Below are 16,063 nucleotides of genomic sequence, written 5' to 3' on the forward strand. Positions count from 1 at the left end.
TTATCTGACCCATGCGAAGAAAGAGTATTTCAGCTAGTTTTAAATAAAATTTTGTTCCAAATACAACTTTAATCACCCTCAAAGTACGGTACTTTCCATAATACTTCACTTGTCCAAATGTTATTTTATTGTAGGAAGCACCTTGCAAATTTAACCTCTTTGATACCTGTTAGTGCCGTTATGACATTGCGTTTGACGTCGACACGGGCAAAACGCTTACCTTTGAATCCTCTTTTCATCCGACGGAATAAGAAGTTCCAGAGGGTCAAGGTAGCCGTTTGCGAATAGGACGCGTGGGTCAAGGTAACTGTTTGTATTGAGACCTAAACCCGGGGAACACTGAGAGCGGCGTGCGCAAGAGCATTGTCATTATGCAAGAACCGCTCTCCCGAATTTCACAAGGCCGGACGTTTTCGCGTCTCATTTCTGGGCAGCCGTTTCAACATCTCTAAATATAATTCTTGGTTGGCGGTGTCTGATTTGAGCGACAAGTTGTAAGTATAAGATCCCTTTGATGAAAAGAAAAAAAAAAAACGTAAGCATCGTCTTTAAATCCGACTTAACCTGATGTTTTTCTTTTTGCTTTCTTCTTCTTCGTTTTTGACAATGCGAATCAAGCGACTTCGATTGAATTGACTGATGTTTACGTTCAGGATCGTATCCATAGCACCATGACTCATCGGCTGTAATGATTTCTTTCTTTCTTTCTTTTTTTTCTTTGTTTTTTTTTTTTTTTTTTTTTTTGAAAAAAAATCTAGATCGTCTGTGACTGTGTCCTTCATCGCACGACGACAGGCTTCCACGTGACGATCTCTTTCTTCTTCGGTGAGAAGTCTGAGCACCAACTTAGCAGCCACTCGTTGCATTCCCAAATCATCGTGCAAAATGTGCTAACTGGAGATCTAGGATAACCAATTGCTCAATCGTTTTGTGTCGATTTTCTCGATGAGATCAAGGATTCAGGAGATGTTGTCCTCGGTTTGCGCACTTGAAGGACGACTGAAACGGGGATGATCTTTAATGGTCATTTTCTCTCTTTTAAACCAAGTACACTTGCGTTTTACTGAGAGCATGTTCTTTGTAAGCTGTCATCACAACAGTTTCATCTTTGCATCATCACAACAGTTTCTGCTGCGTTCTCGACAAGTTAAAAAAATCACAGTCGCACATTTATCGTGAGAATCTGTTGTTTCTTCAAGCCGCGAGTGCACTACAGTTGCACATACGGAACTGCTAGGGAAACCATACGCATCGTTGTTGGTTTAGGGCACTTGCCATGACTCAGTAGAGGTCCTCACACAGCAACTTAGCAGTGCAACCTTGTACTACAAGTACACCATGCGCAGGAGTACGATTCCGGTTAATTTTGGGTCCCCTCCTCGTATAGTTACATGAAATTTGCAACTACATTTAGTAGCATTTTTGAGCAAATGCCAAACAAAGGGATCGTAAATAACAGGTCCCATCCTCCGCAAAGGAAGAATATGGTTTATCGAAAATATTTTACAAAAATATTTTTCTCAGCTTGAAAAATACTCGTTGCTATCAGCTAAACTTTACTAGAGTGCAAACGTAAATGCTCAGTAATCATTCCAAAACATTAAGAGCAAGTTATATGGTTTTCACACAATCTTAAAGAGGTGGATTCTCACCAATTCATGCTAAACGTTAAGAAAATTTTTAGATCTCCATTGTACCATTTTTAAGAGAGAGAGAGAGAGAGAGAGAGAAATCCCTATATACGCGTTTTGTCCAAGTTGAAACCAAGCTAAATCATTGCCCTGCTTTCAAAACGAGAATATTTTCTCAGTTTCGTACAAATTGTTATTTAAAATGAATTTCTGTGAAACTGAACGTTTCAAAAATATCTTTACCTAGTCTCGAAACAGTCAAATCGATATCTTGTAGGAATTATTAATGTTCTGTGTGTCAATGTATATATACACAGCAGTATACAGATTTCGTGGCTGTTACGTTAGCTTTTTAAAAATAAATTGGAAGTAATAATGGGAAACCTCTTAATCAAATATCAGTATGTATTCTTTGTAGTAGAGTTACTCAAAACTCCATATTAAATACAACTTGGGATATATATTAAGTATTTGTATAAAATGTCAAAGTTCCCAGAGTGAAGTTACTCCTTTTTAACACTCCCGTTTACAAAGTGCGAATTGAATATTTTTCCCAGGAGCGGATGAATTTCACAGAACGTACCATGACTATTGTACCATGCAACGTACTCAAAACCGGAAGTGGTTCAAATTTACTATTACTTCTAGTTTCAAAACTAATTTCCACAGAGCAAAAACTATAAGAGATATCTAGATACAGCTTCTTGCAATTGATTCATTGTCCAAAATATAAGTTTCATCTTCTCCATTAACCATATATTTAAACTTAAAGTGATTCAAATTAACAACTTCCGGTTTCAACGTTTATCACCATAGAACAAGAACGGTAATAGATAGCAACAAGCGGTTATTTTCAAACGATTTATGGTTTGAACGTAACATACCATCACAACCCGCAAAACTCTACCAAACCCAGAAATGGTTGAAATTTACTACTATTTACGGTACCAGTAGGCCTATTGTTTTCCACAGAGTAAAAACGGTAAGAAATATCGAGATGCGATTTTCTACAATCGATTCGTTGTCCCAAGAACATTTTCCATCTTTTCCATTAACCCTTTATTCATATCAAAAATGTTTTAAATTACCCATTTCCCGTTTCAACATAGCCTTAGAACAAAAATGGTAATAGATAGCCGCAAGCACTTTTTTTGCAACCGGTTCAGTGTCTCAAGAAACCATGTCATCATAACCCGCAACACTCTACCAAAAGCGGAAGTAGCTGAAATGTACTACTACTGCCAGTTTTAATACTGATTTTCATAGAAGATGAACGGCAGAAATATCAGGATGCGGTATTTTTTTGCAATTAACTCAGTGTATCAAGTGTAGGTTCCATCTTCTTCGTTAAACCTCTTTTCAAATTAGAAATGGTTTAAATTAACGATTTCCGGTTTCAACATTTATCGCCATAGAACTAAATGCTATTAAATAGCTACAAGCTGTTTCTTCAAACGATCCAAGGTCTCAAGAGAACATATCATCCACAACCCGCAACAATCCACCAAAACCGGAAGTGGTTGAAGTTTACTACTATTTCCGGTTTCAATTCTGTCAATAATGATTTTCATAGATCAAAGGCAGTTATAGAGATATCGAGATGCAGTTTACTGCAATCACTCCAGCTTTCCAAGAGAATATTCTATCTACTCCCTTAGCCATCTATTCAATCCAGATTTGGTTCAAATTACGTATTTCCGGTTTCAACCTTTTCCGCAATTGAACAAAAACAGTAAGGGCTAGCGAGCGGTAGATTTTTTTATGTGGATTCATCATCCGAGCAATAGACTCTATCTGTGATCTTATTAATCTATTGCAACCAATAGTTATAGATGTACTGCCTCAAGTTTGAGTAGTTCAGAACTCTATTGTAGTTTCACACTGTGAAACGAATCTCACTTATTACCATTTTCAATACGTAAGCTGCTCACCTGAGCCTCCTACACTGAGTGAGCTTAAGTATGTCAGGTAAACAGTTCTCTATTATGAAGCTTCCGCCATTCTTCATTTCCGTTCCTTTAGAATCCGAATATTCACCTCAGGATTTTATTTTCAAATACTTTGGACAACAATTGGTAGGAGATGGATGGAGGGTGGATTTTAGATTTCTGGGCTTTCGGCATCTAAGGCCATTGAGCCCTTCATGTTTAGAGGGATGACGTCCCTCGGTGAGCACACAATCCGGGGCAATGGAAGGAAGGAAGCGGCCTGGGACCTATAAGTTGAGTACCACCCCCGCATTTGACGGTGTGAAATGAGGAAAATTTCCTTCAGGGTGGCTGGCCTGAAAAAGCGTTTTACACTTTTTCGACCGAGTGTCCCCACCGGGAATCGAACCCGGGACCGAAGGCGAGAGAATTGGTAGGAGTGTGGTATTATATGTTTGTAGATATTTGCTGCTACAGACAACTCACACCGTATTACCAATATAGTCAGGTCATTATAATTATAGATCCTAACATGAACATTAACTTTGAAATAAAGGTTCTTGAAAGAAAAGGACTGTTTCAATTCGAAATTTGATGATAAAAGACAGCCGGCAATATAGATCCAACTTCCGGTTAGCAAACTAGCGGCTTGCAACATTTCTAACAACAAAGATTCACAAGATATACGAATGATTTTGGGTATTATTTTAAAAAGTAAATATTTATTAATTTTATTTTAGTTATTATTAGATTTTTTGGAGGGAGGCCATAAAGGACAAGACATGCGGGCAGTCAACCTCTATTTGGAATCTAATTAATTTTTCTTTCTTTTTACCACAAAAATATCAGTCACAATTTACCTTTACTTATTCTAACGTCTTTGGATATATTATCAATCAAGCAAAATTGTAGCACCATCTAAAACAAACTATTAGTAGTGGGTCTACCTTTGATTTCTATGATAGACTCAATTACCTGGTAGTTATCTTGTACTATGTAAACATGGTTTTGGTGGTTGACACGGAACTAGGCGCCGACCTACTTCTCCCATCAAATTATCTGTATTGACCTACCTTCTGATGATTATCTTTCTCCACCCATGCATTGCTTCAGACCATTCAAAGTCATTAACAAAATTGATTAACAGATTATGTAATTTTCCTGTTGCAGTCGATAAGTTGTAATGTAACTTTCAATATAGCGAACTTAAGTTGTATTACAGCAGCTGTCATGCGAACTTGTGTTCGTGGGCAGTGGCGGATCTAGCCTGGGGCTGGGGGGCCTAGAGCCTCCAGTTATTACTTTCTAGATTCGCCACTCCATTATTTCAGATTTTTCTCGAGGGTAATTTCAATACACACGGGATTAAAATAATTCTGAGAAAATATAGTAGGTAAATCTTATTGAGTGCAATCGGAGATTTCCCCGAAGGTGAATTTCGAAATTTCAGGGGGGGGTATTCCCCAGTCCACCCTCTAAATCAATAGGTTTTAGTATCCGTAGCTACGCCATTACTTAAAGTGTTCTAATGGCAAGAAGATTGTAAAGTAAAAAGAGAAACCCACGAACAGTAACGAATCTAAAAGGTAAACACTTGGGGGGGGGGGGGTTCAGCCAAAACCCTGACTATGATACGTATATCATAAGCTTACTATAAACTTTCAAAAATATATATATAAATAATAAATACAATTATTTTTGACACTCAAAAATCTGAGGGGCCTAGATCCCCAACCTCGGGTTCAAACTTGCCACTAATAATCATGGCTGGTCAAACGTCTTCAAAAATGGGATCAACATAGTTGAGAACTGAAAAGTATTATCATCTCATGGCCTATGCTTGGGAACTTCAAAATTTCTCTTACAGACTAAGAATACAAGGTCAAGCTGATACAACAATTAAACTCACAAAATTTTTCCTGTAAATACTCCTAATGGATTTTAGTGCTTTTTTTGCGCCCACACCTCACTTGGCGGAAATAAAGTTGAGGGACGCCACTAAAAATAATTGCTCAAAAATTAAAATTAAATTTCTAATTATCTTCTAATACAATCTATACTACGCCATAGAAACGGCAAGTGCGACAAGCACACTTCAAATTGTGCTGGATTGCTACTACAAGCTAACTATACATGTAATTCTGGTTGAGGGCAGGCGGAAACTGAAGGGTCCGAGGGAAGAACGACATTGCGTTCGTAGGGGTAAGCGCTAGATGGTTGGGCTGGATTAGACTTCAGCGTCTCTTTCAGCAGCGATGCTAGCTATGTGAGACGTTAGCTTCCGTCATGAGTTGAAGCCGGGTCTCCCGTGCAAAAGGCACGTACTCTAACCAAATGGCCGCGAGAAAGCTTATAGGAGCAAAGACATTAGCGAATATGAAATGAATGTGCATATACTGAAAGAAAAGTACATTTAATACGTACTAAGTTGTGCTAGTATCACTACAATCAGTGGCGTATTTAAGATTTTGTTTCGGGAGGAGCTTTGCTAACATTATTCCTGGAAATGTGGAAATTCTGCAAGATATTTTATTTATTTTAAAATAGTAAATAAAAGTCCGGAAACCCCCTTAAATACGCCACTGACTAGAATCTAGCATTGCATTACAATTGCATAGTAATAAATCATACCTTTTAACGTTCTTATATTCATAAATACATACATAAATCATTTCATTAAATACCACTCTTTCCTTTCAGATGAAAGATCCTGTATCCTTAACCAATTTACTATTTTGATCTTTTTCCAAGGTATTGTTTTTAATGCTAAATATTTACATACCCATTTGTCCGTAGTATTGCCACGAGACGAGATAAAACCCTTTGAGGCGAGACACGAGACGAGTGAGACGTCTCGTGTCTCGAAAATGCAAACACAGTTTTAGAACTTTATTAACTTGGAATAAGTTTAAAAATTTATTAATTCGGATTAAATTATTTGCCAACGTTAATATTTCAAATGAGGACTATCCTACAAAGAACAAAGTATACCTAAAGTTATTTTTAAATGATTCTTACAAACAGCTTTCATTTCCATTTTCCAATTGATTCAAGTTTAATTATTTTGTTATAGTGCTCCAGATTCAAGTGCAATGTTAAAGCATTCATCGAAATCAGTGATTCAGAAGATTTCATTCCGGGTGCTGCTGGAATATCTATGTATAAAAATCCAGCTATAGAAGTATAAGTTCTCTTAATGGCAGTTTTATAAGTAACTAACCATTATTTCATCGTCTTTCTCGTTCCGACGAAGAGGCAGAATGCGTCAGCCTTTTTCGTTATTGATTTTTCAAATGATCTTGCTTTCACAATTAAATTTAGTCCTTTTTTTATGATGTTATTCGAACCTAAACCATTTCTGAAATTTGCCTCCTTATTTGTTGAAGTGGCGCCAGAGGTTCTGAAAAAAGGATTTCAGAATAAGTGGGAAAGGCTTGCCTTTCGACTGTATTGACAAATATTCCTGTCGCAGTTGTTATTCATTACTGGTTCAGTCCAAACTAAGCAGTTGTTGTTGGGAGATTGTAATTGTGTTTTGTGTTGTGCTCTAACCAGTTGGTATAACAGCTTTTTGTGGGCCTCAGTCGCTCTAGTGTTACCACGAGACAAGATGAGCACGTCTTTTCGAGACGAGTCATGCTTTGCAAGAGACGAAACGAGATTTTAGGTTCTCTTGTCTCGTCTCGTGGCAACACTATTCGTTCGTATTTATATTATTATCCTCGTCACACACGAGGTTGGGCTAGCAGCAATTCTTTACAAGGCCAAACGCAGGTTTCTGCAATAAAATTTATCAATGTTATATGCGGTGCTATTAAGGTTCTATTTCAGTGGAACTGTCTGTCAACCATATCTACTGCTATTCTATTATGAATTGTGATAGAATACACAGACCGAGTGAACTTTCTGGCTTTTGAATCTAAATTTTCGTTAACATATATTTGTACATTTTTAGAAATGAAATCTGTGAGTTTTACGTCCCACGGTTATGCCGGTTAGGCTAAAGGAGACGGTGATGATGAGTGATGAATGAAATGGTGGAATGAAGAAAGTGGGAGGAAACGGGAGAACCCCGAGAAAACCCACGCACACAGTGTTTGTCCACCACAAAGTTCACTTGGCGAGGGCTGGGATTGTACATTTTTAGAATATTTATGATAAGGCAGGGAGAAGAGAAGAGGAATGCAGTGAAATTGTATTGTTAACGAGTTCAGTGGCGCATTTAAGGGGGGTTCCGGGCTTAAGCCCCTCCCAAAATTTTATTTACTATTTTAAAGTAAATTAAATATCTTGCAGAATTTTCACATTTCCAGGAATAAAGTTAGCAAAGCCCTTTCCGAAACAGAATCGTAAATACGCCACTGAACGAGTTGGACTTTTTTTTTTTTTTTTTTTTTTTTTTACCTTTTCGATTATCCAACACGTACAAAAATTACACTGAATGATATAAGTTGCGTACTATTCTAGTAATCTATGCACTAATCGACGAAGCAGTGACACGTCGCCGTTGACTTCAGTGGAATTTCTCGTGCTATCTATTGCAGGAATTAGGATCTTTGTGACTTCGCACTTGTCGTTTAATGTGTGAATTATGAATTTCGGATTTTAGCTTTTGTAATCTATTATGCGAATTAAGAACTTCGTGACTTCGTTACTATCATTTATTGTGTGGATTAAGAACAAATTACTATTGTCCAAATTTTAAACTCCGTGAGTTCGCCCTTATCATTTATTGTGCGAATTAAGAATGCCAGTTTGTCACTGTCATCTATTGTACAAATTTAGAACTTTGCGAGTTCACTACTATGATTTATTGTGTCGATTGAGAACTTTCGTTCCTCTCAACTGTTGTCCGAATTTAAAACTTCTTGAGTTCGCGCTTATTATTTATTGTGCGAATTAAGAATGTCGTTAGTCTGTTCCTTGTCATCTATTGTGCGAATTTAAAACTTCGTGAGTTAGTATCCTCTATTGCAGAGATTTAACCTATTCTAAATATTTGTTGAAAGATTCGATTTCTGACAGAATCGGAGCCTTCATCCTAGAGAAAGCATGGAACATAATTTATGATCTTTTATATAGCAATCTTTAGACCAGGGCAGGTTTTTATAATATAAATTTAGAAATACAATTATCATGTTCGTGTTAACTAACCAGGAAAGGGGCGATTGAATATCAGTGCAAAGGGAAGCAAATCCTGACTAAGGCGTACACAGGGTTGCCAACCGTCCGATATTTTACCGGACAGTTCGGTTTTTGACCTTGTCCGTTGTCCGATACAGCTTCAAAACTGGACGTTAAATATCCGGTATTTTTTCCCTTACTAGGAGGAGCGTCATTTCAGATTTTGCTTGGGGGGGGGCAAGACCCCTTGATATAAGTAAAATTTCGCGTTTCTCACTGATTTACTACTATTCTATTGATGAAATCTATATACATCTCAAACTCAGGGGGACAAATGCCCCTCCCTGTCCCCCTAAATGACGCCCCTGCTTACTAGTCCTATTCAGATTATTTTGGAGTGACGTAAGGAATCGCTTGTTGATGAACATGGTTGAAGCAGAGCTCATAAATCGCTTTGATATCGATCTGTCGTGCGTGGAATTTGCTGAAGAATTGAAGGCAGGAAAATTCACTGAACTTATCAAAACTGTTAAAGGTCAACAAAAAATTATTTTGAAGAGCGCAGCTAGCACTGCTTCAGCCTCAACTACATTTTCCAATTGAATGATGCATCCAAATCCAGCAGAAGTAGGATTATGAGACATTATGCAGGCATTATGAGACATTACCACCCCCAAAGAAGCTGGTAGGACTTATTTTTCAAGTATGTTTTGTGCGTGCCATAATTATATTTCGTCTTCTGTTTTAAATATGATGTATTATTGATGGTAGACTACAAAATTTACTTGTGCCAACTCAACAAAAATTGGAGTAAGTAAGTTTAATAAAGGCTTCAAAAATAACTGAAGTTATTAAATTCGAACTCTGAATCACTCAATTTTATGTGAAGTAACCACTTTCACGTTGTTCACATTTTTGACGAGCGATGATGCCACAATCTTAAGAGTAGGCTTATACGCATTATCCAGGAGGTTGTCGATATTTCCATGTTCAAAAGTTGGCAACCCTAGGGGTACATCGAAAGTTTTTCTCTGGGAATTCGTAGAATAATTATCATTGTCTTCATACCCATTTACTCATAAATTTGTTTACATTTTTTTTAAAAAAAATAATACCAGCCGTACAAAGGCCAAATTTTGAACGTAGTTTAACGGCAACTACAAGTATTCAAATGAGAGTTACCATTGTTTGAGCAGACTAAACTTTAAAAAAAAAGTCAAACTCTAAAGCGTAAACCAGTGGCGTATTTAGGGGGGGCTTCCGGGCTTAAGCCCCCCCCCAAATCTTACTTACTATAGTCAAGTATCTTGCAGAATTTTCAAATTTTCATTCAAAGCCCCCCCCCGAAAGTTAGCAAAGCCCCTCCCGAAACAAAATCGTAAATACGCCACTGGCGTAACAACAAACTAACTTAAAACTCTCACGGTGTCCTATAGACACTGGCCCAAATCCCGGGGAGATGAGGGGGACATGTCCCCTCCAATCTTGGAACTGGGGAGACTGTTCCCCCCAATAATCCGATTTGAAATGTGATTTTTGGAAAAAAAAAAAGTGATGATTTGTGTCCGATTGCCACAAAGGAAAGTGAGATGGAATTTATGTCCCCCCAGAACAAACCTTAAATCTGCCCGCCTCCCAATGTTAAAGACAACTCTGTTCCCTGATCCTCCACAGGATTGTTTTTCAACTTCACAAGTATTTTGAGCATCGCTTAACCAAAATAAATAAATAAATAAATAAATAAATAAATAAATAAATAAAATAAAATAAAATAAATATATAAAGGGGGAAAATAGTCTTACTTGTCCCCGCCAATGTTGAAGACAGATTTCCGCCGCTGCGTACAGATGAAGGCATTTGTAGATTTAGAGTCCAGAAAGTTGGATTGTTTAGAAAAGCAGTGATTTTACTGTCGCCTATTAACATGAAAACATAGTTACTTATTTTACCCTAATGTTCAATAGATATAATCGATAAATGTACGCGCACAAGACTGCAATTATGGTAATGGGATAAGTTATGAGGTTTGGAGGCGTCACTCCGTGCTTCCTTAAATGAGTTAGCAAATGAGGTTTTTGCGGTGTTCTCTGTCGCCTACTTTCCTGCTTGCGTTCTAGTGCGTTTGCTTAGCCATCATCTGGCAACGCTGCATCACAGCCTTCACAGTCTGGACATTGATTTATCTTATCCCCACGATTTAAATAGTTTCCGTTCTATCTAAAGTAATTTAATTTTCCTGCTTAGTAAAAAAATAAACAAAAGTATCGCCATATTGTCCAAAAACGGAAAGACTCAGATTTATTTATTTTTAGGGGAAAAAGTGAAGTGTCTTTCGCATTAATGGAAAAATTAAAAGAATGGCGATTACATACTCAGTAAGCCCTTAAATCATAAGTGATCATTTTACATTACAAGATTTCGCATTTTTTTTAAATCGTGTACAATAAAAAGGATTAAGAGTTGCATTCGAGAGATTTGATAGATCTGAATGTAAGATTATTTATAATGTTCATCAAATGCTTATTCGAAATATTACAAAACAAACGGTTACAAAAAGTGCCGCCATCCATCCCTCAAAATACCTAGAAACTGTGTAGATCAAAAATAGTGTGAGTCAAATGGTTTTCATACTTCATACTTCATGAAATGAAATGAAATCTTTCAATTTCACGTTCCAGGAGATGGTGATAACGAAAATGTAAGAAAAGATGGAATGAAGAAACGGGAGATCCCTAAGAAAACAAACACATACGGTCAGGCACGTACCCAGAAATTTTTGTTCGGAAGGGTGGAAGCTTTGTATGGGAGGGTCCAATATTACTGGCCACTGCATCTATTTAGTATTGAATGGACATTATTCTGAACCCGCAAAGACGATAAATAATTGTAAAATACTTCTATCTATATTTTCAGGAAAAAAAATGATGGAACTAGACTATTTTTGGTAATTGTTTAGTAATGGGGGGCCAACACTAACGAAGACAGAAAGCAGTGTGCCCTGCGGGGCTCTAACCCGCCTTCACTCGCTAACGCTCGCTCGGCAATATTATCTGAATTAAATGTTATTAATCTAACCTAATCAAATGTGAATAGAATATCGCAAAAACGTCTGTTAAATATCTGTCCCCCGAAGCTAAACAATAGCCTTATTTTTTAAAAAAAAAAATAAGAGATAGAGTGTAGTTGAAGCGTAAGATCAAATTTTCATGCTACATCAATCATTTCTTTATTAAACGAGTATTGTTTTATTGAAAAAGTGTATAAATGCATGTTCAGTTAGGAAGCTTCTGTGGTTGGGTCCAGACTGAGTAGGAACGTACCGTGGGTACGCCTCCACACACGGTTCACAGCTCATGTAGTTGAGTTTACTGAGATAGTGTTTGATAATATTTCATGTCACTTCTCCACGCTTTATTCAAAACAGTATCGTGTTTCTGTCAACACTATGTGAGCCACTGCTAAGAGTATTTCTCTGATTTCTGTCACAGATTATCCTGCAATGTTTTTACATATTTAATTAAATATAAACACATTGCGCAATGGCTCAGTGGTGGAGCGCTTACTTAAGGTTTGTGGTGTCCCTGGTTCGATCCTTGGACAAGTAAATTTGTGGTGGACAACATTGTGTCCGTTGGTATTCTCAGGATACTACCGTTTCCTCCCACAATTTCATTCCACAAATTCTCCCGTCATCATTTATTGGCCTTCATCATCCGCCTCTCTTAGCCTAATCGGCATAATCGTGAGACGCTAAACTGAAAGATTTCATTTCATTCCATTTTCTCAATGTTGTGATACGCTTCCCCATCAGGATCCTGCCGCCTACAGTCGGACAATTTGTCCATGCCAACCAGATGCCGCGGTCGGATTGCCGGCGCCGGACACCAACGTCTTTCCGCGCGATTTTCGACCGCGACGAATAGTTGCCTTGCCGAGCAGTCGGAAATGAGCATTAAATGCGCCGGCGCCGCCGTTGGGAAGTTGCTTGCCGAGCAGTCGGCAAACAGTCGTAAAGGCGCAGTAAATGCGCCATCCCCGCCGTCTAAAAGAGACCTGCATAAAGAGTCGGAAGAGGGTCGGAAAGAGGAATTTCCGACTGTTTTGCCGTCTCTGACAGTCGGCAAAGGACATTTTATTTTACGATTTTGGACGGCTTGCCGCCTCGGCAAAAGGTCGGCAACTTTGAACAAGTAGATCGTGCCGGCGGACGGGTGCCGGCTACCTCCGGCGGCCCGCTACCGTCAACGGCGGCAATCCCTCCTTCCGACGACTGCGACTTCCTGATGGAGTTATTTCTTTCTTTATTAATAATAGTGTAAATATAAGTTTCTATAAAGGACTCATTTTATATAGTACTGAGCATTGTTTCAATTGCTTGAGGCGTTGACTATAAGGATGGATGTGGTACAGCGTTCACCTCTGGTGTATGGGGTTCCTGGTTCGATCCCAGCTCGCGCCAAGTGAACTTTGTGGTGGACAAACATCGTGCGTGGGTTTTTTCGACGGTCTTCTGTTTCCTCCCACTTTCTTCATTCCACCATTTCATTCATTTCTCATCTTCACCATCTGCTTTAGCCTGGCCGGCATAATCGTGGGACGTAAAACTTTAAAAATTTTGTAAGGGTGAGTACGAGCGAGTTCGAGTAAGTATTTCTTTGAAACTCAACTCCACTCGAAACAGACATCTTGAGACAGACTCCACTCGAGACTTGAGAACTCGGCTCGAAAACTTTCCTTTAACTCGACTCGAAATCTGACTAGAATTCGGGTCGAGTTTCGAGTTGAGTCAAGCCAAATCGAGCCAAATGCAGTGTGTAGCTTCAAGTACTCTCTTCAAATACTCTGCATAGACAATATAATTATTATCAATGATACTACATTATTATTATTATTATTATTATTATTATTATTATTATTATTATTATTATTATTATTATTATTATTATTATTATTATTATCATTATAACAATACGTATATAAACACGAAAGATAGTCGGTTAGTATATGAAAATGAAAGCTAGTTGACTGCTAACCTCGGTAGTCGTGAAATCTAGGAGGCAAGGACATCGTTCAGGGGTTCTGTATTTGAGTTTCAGAGGAGCAAGTATTCTGGCTCAAGCCAAAAATTGTTAAAAGTTATAGGGCGCCGGCCAAACGTCTTTAAAACTGCTCGGCCCGGGTTGAGGGTTGCAACGGCTCAAGCAGCTCGGCTCACAGCTTATTCAGTATCGAGTCAAACAGAGAAGTGAGCCGAGCCAACAGCTCAACCGAGTCGGGTCGAGCCGAAGGAAACCGAGCTGATTGCTTACCCCAACTTCGATTCGACTCGAAACTTGACCTCAAAAAGAGTGACTCTGCTCGAGAACTCGACACGAGAACAATACCTTTGACTCGACTCGTGCCCATCCCCTGTCTCAAAATTGTTTTTAACTAATTTCTTAAGACCGATATAATTTTCAAATTCTAAAATTTCGCGACACGCTTCATGGGATTGTGCAAGACATCGTGTATAGCAATACACCGGTTTCTAAGGTATCACCTAAGCATTTACCTTGTGGAAGTGACGTTAAGATTATTGGCAACGAAATTCGACAATGCAATTGTACTTCGATTGACTTGACTGTTGTTTACGTTCAGGATCGTATCCATAGAACCATGACTCGTCTGCTGTGATATATATACTCGTGTGCTGTGACTGTATTGTTCACTGCACGACAGGCTTCCACGTGACGATCTCTTTCGTCTTCGCTGAGAAGTCTGAGCACCAACTTAGCAGCCACTCATCGCGTTCCCAAATCATCCTGCAAAATGTGCTAACTGGAGCTCTTGAATAACCCGGATACGTCTTCCAATTGCTCGATTGTTCTGTGTCGATCTTTTTGATGAGATGAAGGATTCTGGCGATGTTGTTCTCGGTTTACGCACTTGAAGGACGGCTGAAACGGGGCTGATCTTTAATGGTCATTTTCTCCCTTTTAAACTAAGTGTACTTGCGTTTTACTGAGAGCATGTTCGCAGTTTTTTCGTGAGAATCTGCTGTTTCTTCAAACCATGAGTGCACTACAGATACACACGCAGAACTGCTAGAGATACCATACGCATCGTTTTCGGTTGACGACACTTGGCATACTGACTCAGGAGAGTTTCTCACACTGCGCCTTAACGGCGCAACCTTATACTACAAGTACATCAGGCGTAGGAGTACGATTCCGGTTATTTTTGGGTCCCTCCGTCCTATAGTTACATGAGACTTGCAACTACATTTAGTAGCATTTTTGAGCAAATGCCAAACAAAGGGATCGTAAATAACAGATCCCATCCTCCGCAAAGGAAGAATGAGATTTATCGAAAATATTTGAAAAAAATATTTTTTCTCAGCTTGAAAAATACTCGTTGGTATCAGCTAAACTTTACTAGAGTGCAAACGTAAAAGCTCAGTAATCGTTCCAAAACAACTTTCCAAAACATTAAAAGCAAGTCATATGGTTTTCACACAATCTTAAAGAGATGGATCTTTCCCAATTCATGCTAAACGTGAAGAACATTTTTAGATCTCCATTGTTCTGTTTTTTTTTTTTTTTTTTTAAGAGAGACAGAGAAAAAAAATTCTACAAACGCGTTTTGTCCAAGTTGAAACCAAGCCAAATCATTCCTCTGCTTTCAAAATGGGAATATTTCCTCCGTTTCGTACAAATTGCTTACGAGGAAACATTAACGACAACGTTTTATCTTCACTTTACTTAAAATGATGACTTCCATAATGCAATGAAACGTTATATTGATTAAACGAAACACTCCATCTCTTCTAAGGTCATGTAATAAATATTTATCTTCGCTTGAAGAAGGAAATAAATTACATTTAATGGAGGTTTAATGGAATCAATACTTTGACGTGTGTTTATGTCAGTAGTCTCAGTACCATTAATATGCAATCCAATAACTTCCTGAGCGTGGAATTTCACTGCTCTTTTTCGTTATATTTTCAAATTCTCATACAAAAATCGAACAATCGCGGTGGATTCAGAATCCTTAAGTGCACGGCTATTCAATGCGTTCGCGACGTGTGTTTTTGGCTCATGAGTACGCTTGGAATACACTGACCATGTATTTAAATTTGGATGGCAAATCACAATGTGCTGCAAACGTGAAAGCAATAAAAACGCACAGAATAAGTTGACTCTAGCATATTTGGTGCGTTTCGGAATAATAGACCGCCTGCTTTTTCGGAATCAGTAAAAAATGTCTAAAGGAAGGAGAAAAAGGAAAGACATGTTGCTAGGTAAGGGAATTTGGCAAGAAACAGCTAGTTGGAAGATGTTTTGTGCAGAGTATTGGAACTCTGTTATTATAAAGATGTGCCTGTAAAATAAAAGAAAATTC

This window comes from Thermobia domestica, chromosome 16 (genome assembly GCF_964235325.1).
Source record: "Thermobia domestica chromosome 16, izTheDome1.hap1.1, whole genome shotgun sequence".
In the NCBI taxonomy this organism is placed as follows: domain Eukaryota; kingdom Metazoa; phylum Arthropoda; class Insecta; order Zygentoma; family Lepismatidae; genus Thermobia; species Thermobia domestica.